This window comes from Sinohyriopsis cumingii, chromosome 11 (assembly GCF_028554795.1).
Source record: "Sinohyriopsis cumingii isolate HCF-2022 chromosome 11, ASM2855479v2, whole genome shotgun sequence".
Lineage (NCBI taxonomy): Eukaryota > Metazoa > Mollusca > Bivalvia > Unionida > Unionidae > Sinohyriopsis > Sinohyriopsis cumingii.
The window spans coordinates 68,320,164-68,340,495 of record NC_142971.1 but is presented as its reverse complement, the minus strand read 5'-3'; the positions used below and the strand labels follow the sequence as shown (position 1 = coordinate 68,340,495).

Here is a 20,332-nt window from a genome sequence, read left to right as displayed (position 1 = left end):
AAATCATGTGCAATTTCCAAAAGTACAATATCCAAAGAAATATCATCCACATTACATTAATGTAGCATAGAGGTATGCCAACATTGTCTCCACTGTGCATTTTTTAAATGCGAACTACTTCACCTTACATACGTCACTCTCTCAAAAGTACATAATAACTGGTGAGCGCCCCCTTACCTGACGTCGTTGAACTGAAACACTTCTCGGAGGAATTTAACGGATGTAATTACAAAGTCACCTCCCTTTACGCTGGCTTTGGTAGCAACGAACTGTATTTTGGGTCACTTGTAATTATACAAAGGAAAAGGTAATATCTTATATTTTACTGGAAAAGTCTTTGAGGAAGATAAAGTAAAATATTTTCTCGTTTATTGCTTGTTTGGTTGTCACTCAGATATTTCATAAGCTAAACACATCCAGATAAAAGATCCAAACCTCCCAATGGCAGGAGACTATGAAACGAATGGTCAGTAATAACGTGCAGTAAAAATCTTGGAGATTCATTATTTCAGGTCATATATGTGCTAATTTTACATGAATTCGAATAATATTTTTTCAAAGACTTTAAATGGTGAGAAAAGTGCTTCAATAAAAATTGCCAAAGTATAGATGGTACAAAGAGACCGATTTACACCTGCCAAAACTTCAAGTCGTAACAAGCCAGGTAGACTTTCTTGCTGACTATTGTCCTAAAATCAGCTTTAGTCTTTATTAAGGTAATGTGATCAACTGGATATAATTACATAATATGCATACCATTAACAAACAGTAACAAGCATACTAGTGAGATTGAAAACCCCCCAGTTGTATGCATAAATGAGCTATCGATCATAATTGTTATTACAAAGTTCTTGGAGTACTTTTATATGCTTAATTATGTGTGAGAAATAAGTGCATATTGAATTCAGTGTACATTTATAAAAATGTATCCACTGAATGGTTTGCAAAATTATATTTAGGTAAATACAGTTTATGATGCAGTTCAGAAATCTCTACACTCACATGGTATTCCATATCACATTCAAAAAATGACATTATTTCATCATGGCACGAGAAAGGGGTCTCTCCGTTGCTCTGCTTTTAATTGGTCTTTACCTTAATGTTTTTCTAAAAATTCTATTCAACAAATATTCTAAATGCTTGATTTTTTAGAAAATGTTTCACAAGCAAATGGTTTTGAACTATATGATTGATTATTGTGTAACAAAATTTCCACCTGGTAGTTCTCTACCAGCTGAATTAGAGAACAATATGGCTAATGACATGTTAGACTTTCACCTGGTTATACAAGAAGTCATCTCAAAAAAACAATTTAGAGTACTACAGTTTACTGTACCTCTTGCTCAGTAGTGATGTCTTCCTGAATCCTACCCTGATCAGATACCAATACTTGTCAATGCACTGATTTGACAATTGCAAAATATGACCTACATATCAAGTCTGTTTAACCTCTTTTCTGTCCTTCTTTCTGTGCCAAAATACTACCAATTTTTATTGATTCATTTTTCAAGGAGTAAGATAACTTATTTGTTGTTGCAACCATGCCAATACAAATAGCACAAGTAGTCTCCCCCATACTGGTGCATCATACCATACTTCTGTATGCAGTCACAACTAAGGAAAGTATTTTCAAGAATCTTCATGATAACTGAAGAAAAAAAACTCCAGAAATTTTACTATTGCCCATTTAAACATAAATAAATAGTGTAAGATGTAGGTTTACAGAAATTCATGTAGTACTAGTTGATAAAATTGTTGAGACTGAATTGTACTGTGAATGGTGGTGGGATTTTGTCATTTTTTCATTCAGATAAGCTAGTGTATAGGATGAAAGAACTAGTCTTAGTGTCAGAAACGATTACTTATGAAGTTTATCTCAATAAGACTAAATAAATAAGCCATAACTTGTATAGGCCTCCATCAATCAATGAAAACTCTTGAAGGATAATTTTGTACAGATGTTTGACAAAAGTCCTGTAAAATGCAAACCTTGTTATCATTGGTGACCAAAAAGTTTGATATGCCGTACCTTTATAAGTCTCATTGCCTGTGTGATATTTTTGATTTTGTATGCCTAATTAGAGAATCTACATACTTTCAGAATAGGTGTAATCCCTCATGTGTTGATGTAATACCTTACATGTACAAACAAACAAAGCCAATCTATGAATACCTTTAAAATATTGTTTTGACTCAGTGCTAAAATAATCCAATAGGCCAATGCCTAGGGCCCCTCGATTTTCTGATTGGGCCCATCCTGTAGTCTAAGAGAGGTGCCCGTTGAGCTTGTCGAAAAAAAAATTAAGATTTGCCAGAGAAAACTTTGATCGGGCTGATGAAGTGCAGAAATGTATTTTCAAGATGTTGACTTACCTACCCATAACATAATACAATCTGTTAAAAATCAGATCAACACTGATGAAGTAGATATCTGATTTTAAACAAACTTTAACATGGCATGTCATACTAAAACACGATTTTGTAATACTCACAAAACCATTGACATGGTTGACATTCAAGAACACACAATTTGCAGTAATCTTTGAACAAACCCCCCAAAACCCCACCACTTTCAATATATGCCCGTTACATGTAGCATGTATAAATGGTAAACAGTCATGATTGGAGCTGATATAGAACTATCCTTTGGGTAGTTTAAATAGCAGCAATTAAAAGGCAATAGGTCAGGTATAATCCACCATTTCATATATTACTTAATTAGCTGAAAATAGTTAGTGAGATGTGTTTGAAGACTGCAGTAGGTGAGCTCATCATGCTAATTTGCATAGGTATGATCATGATATGGAACAAGCCAATATAGGTAAATCAAAGAGATTCTAACTTGTAGGAGAACAAAAGTTATTACATATCATTGTTATGAATGAGAAAGGTTAAGCCACATGTATTATAGATTATTGACAAGTTTTTGAATAGCGGCAACATTTTTTTGAAGTCGGATTATACTGAATATAGAAAATGCATAGCATGATAATTTAAATTGTCATAGAAGTGTTTAAGTGTGATTCATTATTGAAGCTGATTTAGGCAGTAATTAGCTATCAGCAAAGCCCAACAAAAATATGTTCAGAACTCCTGGTTGATGGAGTTTTACCAGCAAAAAAATAATAAGGTGGGGGGGGCAATTCATTCTTTGCACATACTGCAAACATATGAAAATACATCAACTTGGTTCTGACCAGAATTCACTAAGAGTATCCAGCAGTGAAGTTTGAACACCATGATCATCCAGTCTCTAGTGAGTTTAGTGACGAACACTAATGAAACTTGCATTACCTTCAAACTCCTTTGAGCCCTATTGAATTTATATTTGTAGTAATTGCAATATTGTGTGACAAAAGTAATAAAAAAAAGGAGAAATTCGGGGCATGTGGAAATTGGAGTTGAGGCTTGTGGAATTTAAGCCCATGCTTGTGATTTATTTAAAGTCACCAGCCCTGGGCCTGTGTCTAAAAACAAACATTTCTTTGAGCACTGTGACTGTATGGTTTTAAAGTAAGTAAAAAAAAAGCAACAAGTTTTGTAAAATTCAACAAAGAATTTATTTCCCTGGAATATAAAGTGAAAATTTAAAAAGAACTTACAGTATTATGAATTACATTTCAAAAAGCCCTAAAGTTCTATCACAAGTCCAAATGTATAGAGTTTCAGTTGAATTCCAGTGATGTTCTTAATAAATTCCAATATTGAATGTGCTGATGTGCCCATAGTCGCAAATGTTCTGATATGGTCTGGACTGTGGCAATGTGTTAAGAGTCTTTTAATGTATCACCTTAATATAATTCAAGGTGTCCTTGACTGAATTTACTATAATTCCAAATGAATGATTTAGTCAAAGAAGTATTAATGAGCACTTTGTAATTTCAGTGAATAGTTTTAAAAAATAAATCTACTGAAATAAAATCCTGAACTCAACAATAAGACTGATTCCACTTCAGATGTTAAGATAGGAATGAGTACTTTTTCAAGTAAAACACATTGATATTGTTATGTATATTTAAATTAACTGTTTGTCTGTTTTAAAATATTTTTTATTCCATTACATGTTATTGTAATGTAATATTGTTTACTGCACTTGATTTATTTTCAGAATTAAGTTCAGTTCTGTTTGACTTAACTGATTTTTTAAAAATTTATTTCATTGATGTAAATATCTAATAATATAAACATTGTATCTAGTTGCTGACCTTAAAATCAGTGACAGTTTTGGTAAACAAGTTTTTTTATTTTTAGTTTTATTCTTTCTCAGAGTAAAAATCATTTAATTGAGTCAAGGTCATACCTGGACAATGTGACGTGAGGCACATGGTAATTCGTAAACAAAATTCCCTATTTTTCTCTCCAGAAAGATGAATTCTTGACCCCCATCCAGGCATCTGTTTTGCATTTTAGTTAGTTTTTATAACTGATGTTATGGATAAGAATTCTCTCAGTCATGCCATAACACTTTAGAAGTCAAGTTGTTATATGTTGTGTCCAGTTTGGGGCTGAAATTTTATTTTCTTCAAATTATTAAATTTCAAGTGATTGTTTTCCCTGTAAATAGTAAAATGTTCTAAATTAATTCTTGGACCAAGACATTTACTGGAATGTATACAGAATTAAAAAACTGGAATAATATTTTCTGTGATTCAGCAATTAGAGACAGATGACACAACAGTACAATGCTGACTATTACATATGTCATTGCCTTCCATCTTGAATTTTCATCAAGATTTGAACTGTGATTCACTTAGAACTTTTCACTGATAGGACTTGTGTTTTTTAATTCTTGGATTACAATTTGGATTTAATTTGTAATACCATAAGTTCCTTTTTCTTATTTTTTGACTTTGCAGTCTAGGGAAATAAATTATTTGTTTAATTTTACAAAGCTTGTTGTCTTCACTCTTTTCTTTTACTTGTTTTATAGTGTAGACTTGTAACAGAAAATTGGGGTGTTCAACCTTGGGATACAAATTTTGGCTAAAATATTTCAGAAAACATTGTTTTTGGAATTTAAATATCCCTAGTTTCAGAATTTTTTAAGTCCCAAGTATTATTTCACATTTTAGAAATCTTTAATAAAATCAACAGGCTTTTTTAACAATGTCATGAAAAGTGGAGATCTTTCTTGCAAATCCTACCCAGGAGCAGTTAGACTGTTTGAAAAAAGATGAATTGATTCAGCTTGCCAAAATATGATCTTTCTGAGGCAAAAGCTTATTTAACGAAGTAAGAAATAAAAAATACTTTGGTCTAGTATTTGGTGGAAAAGAATGTTTTGGATAAAAGTGTTTTGGTTTCGATCAGTAAGTCTGTATAAGACTCTGACATCAAAGAAAAAGAATTAAAATTAAAATACAGGATGGAATTAGAGTTAAGAAGGCTTGAGCTTGAGAGAGAAAAAGAGGAGAAACAGATGCAAATGCAGTTCTAAGTGAAGAAAGAGGAGAGAGAGACAAATGCAGTTACAGAAAGAACAAATGCACTTACAAAAAGAAGAAAAACAAATGCAGTTGGAAATGGAGAAAGAAGAGAGAGAAATGCCAATGCGAAAAGAGAAGAAGAGAGGGAATATCAATTTAGAATAAGAGAAATAGAGCTGGCAAGTGAAATACACGTTCCTGCTTCACATACAGATTAAAGTTTTGATGTTACTAAGAATATTAGGTTAGTGCCCCCTTTTAGAGAAAAAGAAGTAGACAAATATTTTCCTTATTTTGAAAAAAATTGCTGAAAATTTGAAATGGCCAAGGGAGCATTGGATTCACTTGTTACAGAGTGCACTTTTTGGCAAAGCCCGAGATATCTATGCATCCCTGTCAGTACAGCAAAGTGCTGACTATGATTTGGTGAAGGAATACATCTTAAAGGGTTATGAGTTAGTCCCTGAGGCTTATTGACAAAAATTCAGGAACTATAAAAAAGAAGCTGGACAAACTTGTGTCGAATTTGCAAGAGAAAAAGAGCAGTTATTTGATAGGTGGTGCTTAGCCAAGAAAGTTGATCAAGATTACAAAAATCTCAGACAACTCGTATTACTTGAAGAGTTCAAGAACTGTGTCCATAGTGACATTAAGACTTATCTTGATGAGCATGAGGCTGAAAACTTGGAAAATGCCGCTCGTTCTGCTGATGAGTATACCTTAGCTCATAAAGTAATTTTGTAAGCAAGTTTTCCACTCAGCAGTCTTCTGGTAGAAAAGTATTTTAGCCTAATAAAAGCCCTTTTAAATTTCAGTCTGGCACAACATTGAGAAATCAAGCTTCTGATAAGAATGATCAGAAATTCTTATCTCTTCCTACGTGTACTTATTGCAAGAAGAAAGGACACGTTATTTCTGATTGTGACAAATTGAAAAATAAGCAACAGAATCAAGACAGACCTGTTCCAAATGTTTTTATTTCTAAGAGGTCAAGGTCATGGTCATGTATTGAAAGCAATACATTTGTTGGGTCTAATAAACCTTAGTCTAATTTTATTATGGAGAATTATGAACCATTCATGTCAAAGGGTTCTATATCACTCATGGGTGATTGGTCCAATTCCATCCCTATTAAAATTTTAAGGGACACAGGAGCTTCTCAGAGTCTTTTATCAGGTACTTTGCCTTTTTCTGAGAAGTCTTCTAATGAGTGTTCTTATTCAGGGAGTAGAGTTCGGCTTTGTTAATGTTCCTCTCCATTGTGTAAATTTGTCATCAGACTTCGTCTTAGGACCCATGACAGTCAGAACAGTGTATTCTTTACCCATTGAGGGCGTTAATTTATTACTAGGCAATGACCTAGCTGGAGATAAGGTTGTGATTAATCCATCTGTAACTGACAAGCCTTGTTTGGATCAGAAAGTCAATCCTATTGAGAAAAAAATCCTTGATTTATACCCAGTTTGTGCAGTTAATAGAGCTATGGCAAAGAAAGCTCTTGAAAATGATGCTGATTAGGAAAGTATTCCTTTAGCTGACACATGTATTGATCAGGCTTTTGATGAGGTCACTTTCACTCCTTGTGTGGATCAGTCAAAGGGTATTGATCACAGTGATCCTTTTTTAACTACTCATTATCTTTGTTCTAATGAGGTTGACAAACGACAATCACTTGTCGTCGCACAGGAAAACGATCCTGAGATCTCTTGTTTGTTTCAAAGGGCCATTAGTGGAACTGAAGCCACAGAAGTACCTGTTTGCTATTTCATTAAAAATTAAAAATGGCATTCTTATGAGAAAATGGAGACTCCTGAGGTACCTGCTGGGGATGAGTGGTCAGTGAACTATCAAATTGTAGTTCCAAAATCGTACAGACAGGAAATATTAGCTCTGGCCCATGAAACTCCTTTAGCTTGTCCTTTAGGGATTAATAAGACTTAACACAGGATCTTGAATCACTTCTATTGGCCAAAAATTAAAAGTGATGTTTGTAAATACTGCATATCTTGTCATACTTGTCAAATGGTAGGAAAACCCAATCAGAAGATACCTAAGGCTCATCTGCAACCTATTCCTGCATTTGACGAACAATTTAGCAGAATAATGGCAGACTGTGTTGGTCATTACCTAAGAAAAAGTCAAGCAACCAATACTTGTTGACCATAATGTGTGCATCAATAAGATTCCCAGAGGCAATTCCTTTGAGAAGTACTAAATCTAAAACAATAGTAAAAGCTTTGATAAAGTTTTTTACTCATTTTGACCTTTCCAAATCTGTCCGATCTGATCAAGGGTCAAATTTTGCGTCTGGAATTTTCCAGCCTATTATGCTTGAAATTGGCATTGAGCAATTCAAGTCAAAAGTGAAATTATGGTTTGACAGAACTACAATGGAAGGAGCTTTTGAATCTGGTAATAGAGGTCTGTCTCTTTTGCTCATTCATCAAAAGTTTCTTGAGATTAGGTATTACGGCCCTTACAAAGTTAAGAAGGAAATGAATGAGTTAAATAAAATTATTACTCCTGGGATGTAAATAATTTAAAGGAGTACTAGTATGTTGAGAGAGATAGCCAGGTTAATCATGCAGTTAATTTAGTTGTACCTGTCCCACTCAGGGAGGATTTAACCAAAGGAATGCAATCAGACTCTGTTGATTTTGGAGTGACAAATCTTCAGAATTCAGAAATATGAATGATCTGGACCAGAAACTTTCACATTTGCAACAGCATGATGTTGAAATTGTAAATTCCAAACCTGTGAAACAACACCCATACAGGATGGACCCTCTCAAACAGGAATACTTGAAAAAGGAAATTCAATATTTGCTGGAGAATGATTTCATAGAGCCGATTAAAAGTAACTGGAGTTCACCATGTATACTTGTTCTGAAACCAGATAAAATATTCTGTATGTGCACTGATTATATAAAGGTGAACAGTGTGACTAAAACAGATTCATTTCCATTACCAAGAATTGATGACTGCATTGATAAAATTGGAAATGCCAAGTATGTCACCAAATTTGACCTTCTGAAATGATTTTGGCAAATTCAACTAACGGAAAGGGCAAAGGAAATTTAGGCATTCGTGACTCCAGATTGACTTTATTGATATAAAAAGATGCTGTTGGGATGAAGGGTTTGCCAAGTACTTTTCAACATTTAATGAACATGATTACATTTGGTCTAGATCAGGGGTCTCAAATTCAAACCACCCTGAGGGCTGCATTAGGGCCTTTTTGATGGCCCGCGGTCCATACCAACTTTGTTACCTTTCATGACACCTTGTGACGCCAATCATTTTGCGGGCCACAGGATACAAATTGGCAGGCCGCATGCAGCCCTTGGGCTACGTGTTTGAGACCCCTGGTTTAGATAATTGTGATGCTTACATTGATGATGTCATCATCTACAATAACACCTGGAAAGAACATTTAGCGACAATTCGGAAATTCTTTGACAGACTCACTGATGCAAGTTTGACAATCAATTTATCTAAAAGTGAGTTTTGCTATGCTTGTGTAACATTTTTAGGACATATCGTGGGACGTGGACAAGTTAAACCTATAGATGGTAAGGTAAAGGATATCTCTGAAATTCCCTGTGCCTATCAGTAAAAAGCAACTGATGTGATTTTCGGGTATGGCTGGATACTATTGGAAATTTTGTTCCAGTTTTTCCATAATTGCTGAACCTTTAACAAATTTATTGAGTAAGAAAACCAAGTTTCATTGGACTGAAAAATGTCAGGAGGCTTTTGATAAGTTAAATGCCATACTTAAGAGTGCACCAGTTCTTACAGCTCCAAATTTCAGCCAATCATTTAAACTGTCTGTTGATGCAAGTGATGTTGGGGTTGGAGCAGTATTGATTCAAAAAGATAAAAATGGTGTTGATCATCTAGTCTGCTATTTTTCTAAGAACTTAAATAAGCACCAGAGAAATTATTCTGCAATTGAGAAGGGATGTTTGGCTTTGATATTGGCATTACAACACTTTGAAGTTTACATTAGTTCAGCTCCTTCTCAGATTATTGTGTTTAGTGGTCACAACCCCCTTACATTCATCAGCAAGATGAACAATAACAATCAGAGATTATGAAGATTGAGTTTGTTGTTACAGGAATATAATATTGACATTAGGCACATCAAGGAAAAAGACAATTTAATAGCAGATGCACTTTCCCATGTATAGAAATGTATTATTTCATGTATACTTTTTATCATTCATAGGATTTCTTCTTATGTTTTTTTTATTTATGAACCACATGTATAATTAAGCTATTGTAAAAAGAAAGCTATATAAATCTTTCTTTTTCACTTATGGGGGGAAAGTTTATGTATATTTAAATTAATTGTTTGTCTGTTAGTTTTAATATATTTTATTCCATTACATGTTATTGTAATGTAATATTGTTTACTGCACTTGATTTTTTTTCCTCAGAATTAAGTTCATTTCTGTTTGACTTGATTGATTTTTTAAAAATTTATTTCATTAATGTAAATACCCAATAATAGAAACATTGTATCTAGTTGCTGATCTTAAAATCAGTGACAGTTCTGGTTAACAACTTTTTTAAGAATCATTTAGTCAGTGTCATACCTAGACTACGTAGCATGAGGCACTTGTTAATTCGTAAACAAACTTCTTTTTTTCCCCAGAAATATGAACTCTTGACCCCCTTCCAGGCATCTGTTTTGTGTTTTAGTTAGCCTTATAACTGATGTTATGATAAGAATTCTATCAGTTGTGCCTTAACACTTGAGAAGTCAAGTTGTTATATGTTGTGTCCAGTTTGGGGCTGAAATTTTTACTTCAAATGATTGAATTTCAAGTGGTTGTTTTCCCTGGAAATACTAAAGTTCTTTAAATTAATTCTTGGACAAAGACATTTACTGGAATTTATACAGGATTCAAAAACTGGAATAATATATTCTGTGGTTCAACAATTAGAGACTGTGGACACATCAGTACAATGCTTACTATTGCATATATCATCGCCTTCCATCTTGGATTTTCCTCAGGATTTGAACTGTGATTCACTAAGAACTTTTCATTGATAGGATTTGTGTTTTTTAATTCTTGGATTACAATTAGGATTTAATTCACAATACCGTAAGTTCCTTTTTCACCCATATTCATACATCTTTTTTCAGCACTTCCTAACCCATCAGCAAAAGTTGAAGCAGAACTAAATTGCACGTTATTTAAATTTGTATGGGGTGGAAAAGTAGAGAGAATAAAACGTGATATACTAGTTTCCCCAGAAAACGAGGGAGGACTAAATATGATACACATATTTTCATTCATTAGGTATATTAAGATAAGATGGGTTAAAAGATTGCTGGAAAAGGAAGATGGAACTTGGCAGAACTTAGTCAATACAACTATACTCAGAAATAAAAAGGATATTTGGAATTTAGGGAGAAGGAAATTAGAAGAATTTAGTAAATTCATTAAAAACAGTTTTTGGAGAGATGTAATTTTGGCAGTATCTAAATGGAAAGAAGAACCGCAAAGTCCTAACGAGTATCTATCCATGAGTACTTTAAATTTTGTCCCCCCTAAAATGATTTATCAATACAAATCCTGGACAGAAGCTGGTTTTGAAATTCTGAACGATCTAGTAGATGATCACGGTAATTTAATACCTTTTGAGATAATAAAACAAAAAACTGGAAGCAATGATTTCTTGAAATACTTCTCCTTAATATCCAGAATTCCTAAAGCATGGAAAGATGCCATAAAAAAACACCTAGTACATAATAATTTTGATAAGCAGGAGGATAAAATAACGAACTTGCGAAAACAAGATTCACTTAAGTTTGTTTACAAAGATCTTTTACAGGAAACTAAAAGGCAACACACTGCGAAGCAAGAAGCTTGGATGCAAGTATTTAATAAAAATATAAGTAGTGAGGAGTGGTCTGATATATATAGCCGGGCAAAATGCTGTACCAAGGATACCAAGTTGATCTCTTTTAACTTTAAATTAATCCATAGAATAATCGCTACTAATGATTTTCTTTAAAGAATTAACATATTTGATGACAACAAATGTACTTTCTTTAAGAGTGAAACTGAAAGTATTGAGCATCTCTTTTATGACTGCAGTATTACTTCACAGTTTTGGTACCGTTTTATTGAAGATTTTGCACCTTTTTGCCCAAATATTGTACATCTGTCCAAAAAAGAAACATTTTTAGGAAGTGAACAACTGGACAGTTTGGGTAATTTTCTGCTTATTTTGGCAAAATATTATATTTATACTTGCAGATTCAATATGAAAAATCCTTCTATTTTTGCCTTTAAGCAAATAGTTGCAATGCATAAGAACATTGAAAAATACAATGCTAAGGTAAATAAAAAAGAGGACCAATTTCTTCAAAAATGGACCTCAACAATGAACATTTAACTTGTCTCTGACTTGATGGTAAACAGGAACAAAATATTGTAATATCACAAAGGCCATGTCACCTAGATTGTGTGCCATATGCATGTGTATATGCGTGTGTGTGTGTGTGTGTGTGTGTGTGTGTGTTTTCTTTTTTACTTTCTCTGTAGATTATATTTATTATCCCTAGATTATCTGATAACCAGAAATGTTTGATTGTAAGGTGACCCTGGGATGGTTCCCCGACCCATTGGTCAACCTATTACGGGGTTAATAAAAAAAATATAAAAAAAAGTTCCTTTTTCTTATTTTTTTTTACTTTGTAGTCTAGGGAAATCAATTATTTGTTAAATTTTACAAAGCTTGTTGTCTTCATTCTTTTCTGTTACTTATTTTAAGACCATAGACTTGTAAAAATATAAAAAGCTAAGACACAATAAAAGAGCCAGGATGTTTGGTCAGTTTCCTTTCTAAAACAGTCAGATTTGTCAACAAGTTTAGGAATTTCCAAGTGGAAAGCTAATGTCCCAGACTCAGATTCAAATAAACATGTTTACCTGCAATAATAAATGTTTAATCTATAAACATATATTATCTATGTATTTTGTTGTTTATAAAATAAATGTCACTAGTTAGGTAGACCATTAACTTGCTTTTGGACTAAGGTCAGTTACAAAATATATATAAAGTATAATCATGGAGAAAAGCTAACAAACAAAACAAATTAAATATATATAATACTGTTTACTGGAATTGGTGATTTTCATAAAGTGGTTTTTACTCAGCTAAATGGCACTGGGCACTCTGCAACTAGAATAAAAAAAATCTGAAAGAAGTTTTAAAGATTTTGATATGAATGGCTTGGTAAATGATTCACAGAATGTGTCTTCTAGTATTGACTCTGAATTTATCAACTATGATTATGTTAACTTTGAATAAGTTCTGTTAATTGTTATATACAAAGATGATCAATTAAAATATAAATGTCCATGTAGGAAACTATTAACTAATATGAACAGAGCACTCAAGAAAGGTATATATTTTTATCATATGATGTTCACAAAATACACTCAGTACAGGTCATGCAAAGACTGGGAATACTATAGAAATAATAGGAATTTTGTAAGCATGCTTTTTTTTGGAAACGTGCTGAGGCATTAAATCTAGGAACTTCTGGACAACTATTAAGCCTTATGTTTCCAATGAACATTCAGATAGTCAAGATAATATCATTCTTGTTGAAGTTACAAAAATTGCAAACAATACCATGGAAATCAAACTTTTTAAAAATGTAAATGTTACATTAAACTTTGATACAGATGTTCCTTTAGACCCTTTAAGGACAGTAGTAAAAAAATAGATTCAGTTTTTGAATTTAAGCAAGTTTACTATGAAGAAAAGTTTAAAATAAGAGGAATTTTAAGTTAAAAATCTATGTAAGGGAAGGATGAAATTCCTGTTAAATTGTTAAATTTTGTGTTACCAATCCATGTTAGCCATGTCACAGACCTAATTAACCTTTAAGTCAAATATATTTCCTGATTGTCTGAAGGAAGTTCGGGTAGTTCTGATTTTCATAAAGAAGTATCCCCTTGATAAAACTTACTATAGACTTGTCAGCATTCTACTCATCATATCCAAACTGCATGAGAAAACAACTGAGACCCAGTTATCATCATTTTGTTGAACATTTTTGTTATGTACTTGTATATTGTGTGCTAATTGTTATGATTATATATTGAAAGGGTCTTTTATAAAAAAATAAATCATTATAAATAGCTAATTTTGTCCATTGTGAGTTTGCACTAAAAGATAAGGTCATTTTGTTTGGTAAACATGTTTACATGACCTTTAGATCTTGTTGATGAATTTGATGGGATTTGAGTTCAGGTCATTGGTTTCCTCCTTTGGAAAACAGGTCACCTGATTTTTGATTGGTTGGCTGTTAAAGGACCTGACCTTGCTGACAAGTTAGAATGATTTGGAAATGAACTAATGACCCTCTTCCTTGTTCTGAAATTGTGTCTTAGATTTTTTCATGTAAGGTAGTGTCTAAAGGAATTAACTATTCCTGTCTTGAACACTAGTCTTAATAAAATCTATTTTAGTTGTGTTCAGTTATTAGTTGAGTGGATTTATTTATTTCAGTTACTCATTGGAATTAAGTAAGGACGAAGTAACTAAACTATTTGGAATTCCTTTAAAGATGTTTTGGATTATATCTTTGTGATACATTAAGACTGTTATTAGATTTACACTATTCAAGACCATTGGTACATCAGCTCAGTAGATTGGACTGAAGTTGGAACACCACTAGAACTAATTTGGAATACTTTATACTTTGGGGCTTGTGATAGACTTTTAAGACTATTTGGGATTTCATTCACAATAATGTAAGTTATTTTTAAATTTTCCACTTTGTATTCTAGGAAAATAAATTATTTGTTGAATTTTGCAAAACTTGTTGACTTTTGCTTTTTTCCATTATGTAGTTGAATGCCACAGAGTGTAACAATTTTTAACTTGGTACTTTTTGTAAAGGATATGGGTGTCAGACCACTCTGTTACATGTGTTATTTACTTGAAGATTAGAATAAGGCATTTGATAAAAGCAAATATGTAGCTGTAGTTCTGATGGATTTATCTAGGGCTTTGGGCTGTTTCCCTCATGATAATCTCATTCACAAGCTAAGGGCTCGTGGAATGTCAGCTGGCACAGGAAGTCTGTTATATAGCTGTCTGTCAAATCAAAGCTGCAAATTAAGACTGAAATTCAAAAAGGGGTTCTCAGGGGTAAATCCTTTGATCTTTAATGTTTGGTGCTTAACTGTGCTGATGATAAGACTTGTCCTTTTATTCCCCAGATTATGACACTTTAATTAACACACATGAAACAGTCCAGCATTCTGACTGACTAATTCAGTGTGAACCAAATACAAGCCAACTCTGAAAAGTGTCAAGTACTAGCTCTGGGTAAAAATACATTTAGTGTCAAGCCTGTATTTAACATAAACAGTGCTGTCATAAATTGTGACAAAATTGTTAAACTGTTATGAATTGACATTACCTGTCAACTGCAATTCGATTTTCATGTAAAAATCTTTGTAGGAAGGCTTAAAGGCTTCTATTTGTCGTGAAATATATTTGTCATAAGTTACCCACCTCAGCAAACTGATAATCTTACATACCGTTATCCTTTCCAATTTCAACTTCTGTCCATTTGTCTGGCATTCCTGAAGTGACAATGCAAGAGCATGCTGAGATTTGTGTATGATGATTCCACAAGCAGTGATCATAAACTCTAACTTAAGGCAAAAATGCCAATCCTGAATATGTGCAGACTTAGGGCTATGCTTCTGGAGACTATTCAAATTATGTATAGGTTTGCTTGAGGTAATTTTATGTTTAAAGTACAGTAATTACAATTTAGATCTTCAAATACTTAATTAGATATCCAGTAATTAAAACTTCAACATATGGCAAGAAAATCTTTTATATATGCAGCTGCCATTTTATGAAATTAGCTACCAAATTACTTTAGAGACCAAATAACATTTCAATTCAAACTGGCATTGTTCTGTGCTAAAATCTTGCAAGACTTGAAGAAGAGAATAGTGACTAACTTGCCAGTTCCTATGAAAATAGAAAGATGGAAACTGGCTAGAGAAGCATATGTCATTGGAAGAAATGAAAACATTAAGACAAAATTATAAGAGAATGAAACCTAGATGTGTGGTTGGAAACAGGGAAGCATGCCAGAGATAGTTGGGCAAAGAGAGTTATCTAAGATTTAACTAATAAACTGAAAAAGTCACAGCTAGATTTGGTAGTATTTCACTGTATACTGTATTACACAATTCACTGCCAAATCCTTGGAGTTTATCCTTGTATCAGCAAATATGTATAAATCCTCTTTTATTCTTTTTCTTAAATTGATACTTTCAGAATGGGATCTTTTTTATTTTGGTTTTTGGCTTTAGTTCTTAGAATAATATAAGACAAATTGAAAGATATACTCTATGACCTCTTTTCAAGTAAGCTGTTAGATTTTTGTATAGATCCAATGCATTGACTGTGAACTTGATTGTGGAGGATATAAATTAAATAGGAATTAAAAAATAAATTAACATGAATAATATATTTATGTGATTTATGTTAGGAAATTAATAATGTGCCAAATGTAAATGTGTTATATACAGATCAAATGTTTACTCATTTTTCACTTAAGGAAGGGGAGACAGTATTTGTATGTATGTTGTGAAATATGTTAATCCCTTGCCTTATTTCATTTTGAATAAGGTGCCCCACTTTAAAGTAAATTTGCATTAAAACAAATTATATGTTTAAAATAAAATACATTTTTCATTTTTTCAGAAACAGCAATAATTATAGTTACCTGGTTTCAATTTCCTTTACCAGTAAAAAAAACCATAATATGATGCTTAATACATATAAAAAACTATAAATAGATTATGACATCTTTCAAAATTTGCACTGACCATGAAAATGTATCTAACATCAAATTGGTATTCGTCTTATTGCAATACATCTGCTATTTTATTTTTGTTTTATATCATTGTATTGTCATGCTTTTGCCATGTGACTGGTAGGACCTTTGCCTGCTTTCTTTTGCTCTGAATGCTTTTTTTTGCATTGTTTGCAACTTTTTCTATTTTTATTTTTTATATTATTATTATTATTATTATTATTAAATTCATGCTGTATATTGTTTGTATAAGTTTTTGCTTGCCATCTTTGCTGCATTGATATGTTTGTGTGTTGCTCCTTGCTTTCCAGTTATAAGAGGGAGAAACTTGACTTTACAAATGTGTCCATCACTGGGAGTTGGACAGAAATTTGGTGACATGGAAATGACATATTGTTTCATATCAAAGTGTATCGGTGATGGATCTTTGTGTGTGTTGATGTAATATATCCTGTGCATATTGATGTAAATACTTTGTACATGTATATCCTGTTTGTGTGTTGATGTAATGTATTCTGTTTTTTTAAATATATCTACTGTGTGTGTTGATGTAATATATCCTGTGCATGTTGATATAAGTACACGTACATGTACATGCATTCCACTGTGTGTGTTGATCTAATGTATCCTGTGTTTTTTAAATATATCTACTGTGTGTGTTGATGTAATATATCCTTTGCATGTTGATATAAGTACATGTACATGTATATGCATTCCACTGTGTGTGTTGATCTAATGTATCATGTGTTTTTAAATATATCTACTTTGTGTGTTGATGTAATATATCCTTTGCATGTTGATATAAGTACATGTACATGTATATGCATTCCACTGTGTGTGTTGATCTAATGTATCATGTGTTTTTAAATATATCTACTGTGTGTGTTGATGTAATATATCCTGTGCATGTTGATATAAGTACATGTACATGTATATGCATTCCACTGTGTGTGTTGATCTAATGTATCATGTGTTTTTTAAATATGTCTACTGTGTGTGTGGATGCAATATATCCTGTGTGTAGGTGGTTGATGTACATATATCCTGTATGTGTGTATTCAAGCAAATATATCCTGTGGTTGTTCATGAAACTATATCCTGTGTGTGTATTCAAGTAAATATATGCTGTGTGTGTATTCAAGTAAATATATCCTGTGGTTGTTTATGAAATTATATCCTGTGTGTGTTGATGTACTGTATCCTTCTTCCTTTACATTGGGCATTATTAGAATGTGTTGTTCTTGTGCAGAATCATTTTTATAATTCTTTAGGCTTTTTAATAGATAGAATCTAGGTGAAAGAAATGATTTTTTCAGGGATAAATTAATTTCCTACATTTTACTTATTTAGATGATGGCAATATGATCGTCAGAATTTGTTATGTACAATACTACCATTTTCCTTGGATGTCCTTTTTATGTTTTGTTTGAATTTGCCAAGTACAGTACTACCATTTTCCTTGGATGTTCTTTTTATGTTCTGTCCGAATTTGCCCAGTACAGTACTACCATTTTGTTCGGATGTCATTTTTATGCTCTGTCTGAATTTGCGAAGTACAGTACACCATTTTCCTTGGATGTCCTTTTTATGTTCTGTCCGAATTTGCCCAGTACAGTACTACCATTTTTCTTGGATGTCCTTTTTATGTTCTGTCTGAATTTGCCCAGTACAGTACTACCATTTTTCTTGGATGTCCTTTTTATGTTCTGTCCAAATTTGTCCAGTACAGTACTACCATTTTGTTTGGATGTCCTTTTTATGTTCTGTCCAAATTTTCCCAGTACAGTACTACCATTTTCTTTGGATGTCCTTTTCTGTCCAAATTTGCCCAGTACAGTACTACCATTTTCTTTGGATGTCCTTTTTATGTTCTGTCAGAACAGCAGTAGTACATATGTTGTTACCTTTGTTTGCCTGTCAACCAGGTTTTTGTGTTTAGGTTAGTTTTCAGATACTTTGATGGGACATATGTGTTCCATGCACACAGTTTTTGTTACAATCCTATTTTCCCCTTCAGGAGAAAGTCCTTTAGGCTGCATTTGGGACAGCATAGGATATTCCTGACAGGAAAAATGCCATTGGGCTGCATTTGGAACATGGTGGGATATTCCCCACAGGAGAAATGCCTTTGGGCTGCATTTGGGACAGGGTCGGATATTCCCCATAGCTGAAACACCATTAGGCTACATTTAGGACAGGGTAGGATATTTCCCACAGGAGAAATGCCTTTAGGCTGCATTTGGACCAGGTGGGATATTTCCCACAGGAGAAATGTCATTAGGCTCCATTTGGGACAGAGTAGGATTCTGCATTTAAAATCTAGCAATTTGTTACCTCATCCAAGTTCAAATATCCACTGCTTTTGAGTATGGTAGATACTTTTGGGGGCTGTAGAGGTGTGGGTCAGGGTCATGCACTGTAGGTGAAAGACATGATTTTTTTAATAGCATTTCATCAAATGAAACCTTGATATGCAATAAGACCTATCAAAATTTGTTAAGAGTGCTGCTGTCTGATTGGCAAACATTCTATGTTGTGGTGTTACCTTAAAGTTCAAGAAAAAGGCAGCCGTTGTTTTGGACAAAATGGTATTTTTGTATAAGATAAACTCGTATCTAAGAGCAAGTTCATACCTGATTTCACATTGTGGGAGGTTTGAATATGGGCAACATTCAAATGATCTTTTAGTTGAAAATTCACCCATTTGTGCATCAGCTTTTCTTTATATTTGTAGATTGAATGGTTTGTACGTGATGTCTGATGTAGCTATGCAGCTTTCGCTAGTGGACTTCATCAGCTCATTAAAGTAAGTTTATTAAGTGAGTGTTGTCTGCTTAGCACATGCCAATTTTACATTAGGTCCTTACAGAAAGGTTTATTTAATGTGTTATCTACTTAACACATGCCAGTTTTACATTAGATCCTCACAGCAAAGGTTTATTTAATGTGTTATATATTTAGCTCATTCTACTTTACAAATTTAAAGTGTTATATGATTAGCACATGCTAAATTTTCATATGGTCCTCGTAGAATAGGTTTATTTAATGTGTTACATATTTAGCACATGCTAATTTTACATCTGGTTCTTACATAAAGGTATATTTAGTGTATTATATGTTTAGCAATGCTAATGTTACATCTGGTCCTCAGTTATATATTTAGCATTTGCTTTTTTTACATCTGGTCTTCACAGGAAAGGTTTATTTAATGTTTTATATATTTGGCACATACTAATTTCCCATCTGGTGGTCACATGAAAAACTATAATACTTGCAGTGAAAATTCCATACATGTTAGATTCATATATCACTATGGCATTTATGGTACTTCTTTAAAACTCTGTAAGGGGTCCCGAGTGGCCGAGTGGTCTAAAGCGCTGTCCATTATGGATCACTGCCATCTCACCTCTGTCTGTGGCGGTTCGAGTCTAGGATTCAGCCAATGTGGGTATGTGAGAAAGCTTGCCAGTAGCTTCTCGTGGGTCGGTGGTTCTTTCCGGGGATTTCCCGGGTTCTTCCTCCACCATTAATACTGGCCGCCATGTATAGCCTATCGTGTGCTGAAAAATGGCGTTAAGCCCCAAAACAACAACAACAACAATAAAACTCTGTAGCACTCCTTTTTAACATAAACCCTTCCAGTCTAACTCCTATTTTAACACTATCACTCTCATTTGAACACTGTTGTTCCCTTTAAGACCAACACTTCCCATTTAACACTAACACTTCCATTTTAACACTAACACTTCCATTTTAACACTAACACTCCCATTTTAACACCAACACTTCCATTTTAACACCAACACTACCATTTTAACACTAACACTTACATTTTATCACTAACATTCCTAATTTAACACTAATACTCCCATTTTAACACTAACACTTCCATTTTAACACTAACACTTTCATTTTAACACTAACATGCCCATTTTTACACTAACACTTCCATTTTAGCACTAACACTTTCATTTTATTGCTAACACTCCCATTTTAACACTATCACTTCCATTTAACAGTAACACTC

The 20,332-nt window shown here is 33.1% G+C and overlaps 1 pseudogene across 1 annotated transcript in view; it reads left to right on the top strand.

The window, feature by feature from the left end:
- Window positions 1-236: 236 nt before the first annotated feature.
- Window positions 237-20,332, top strand: part of LOC149788628 (uncharacterized) — a 140,111-nt pseudogene continuing 120,015 nt past the window's right edge. The window contains exons 1-2 of the transcript XR_016424184.1: window positions 237-307; window positions 19,040-19,111. The product of XR_016424184.1 is annotated as an uncharacterized LOC149788628 (transcript). The remainder of the gene's footprint in view (window positions 308-19,039; window positions 19,112-20,332) is intronic.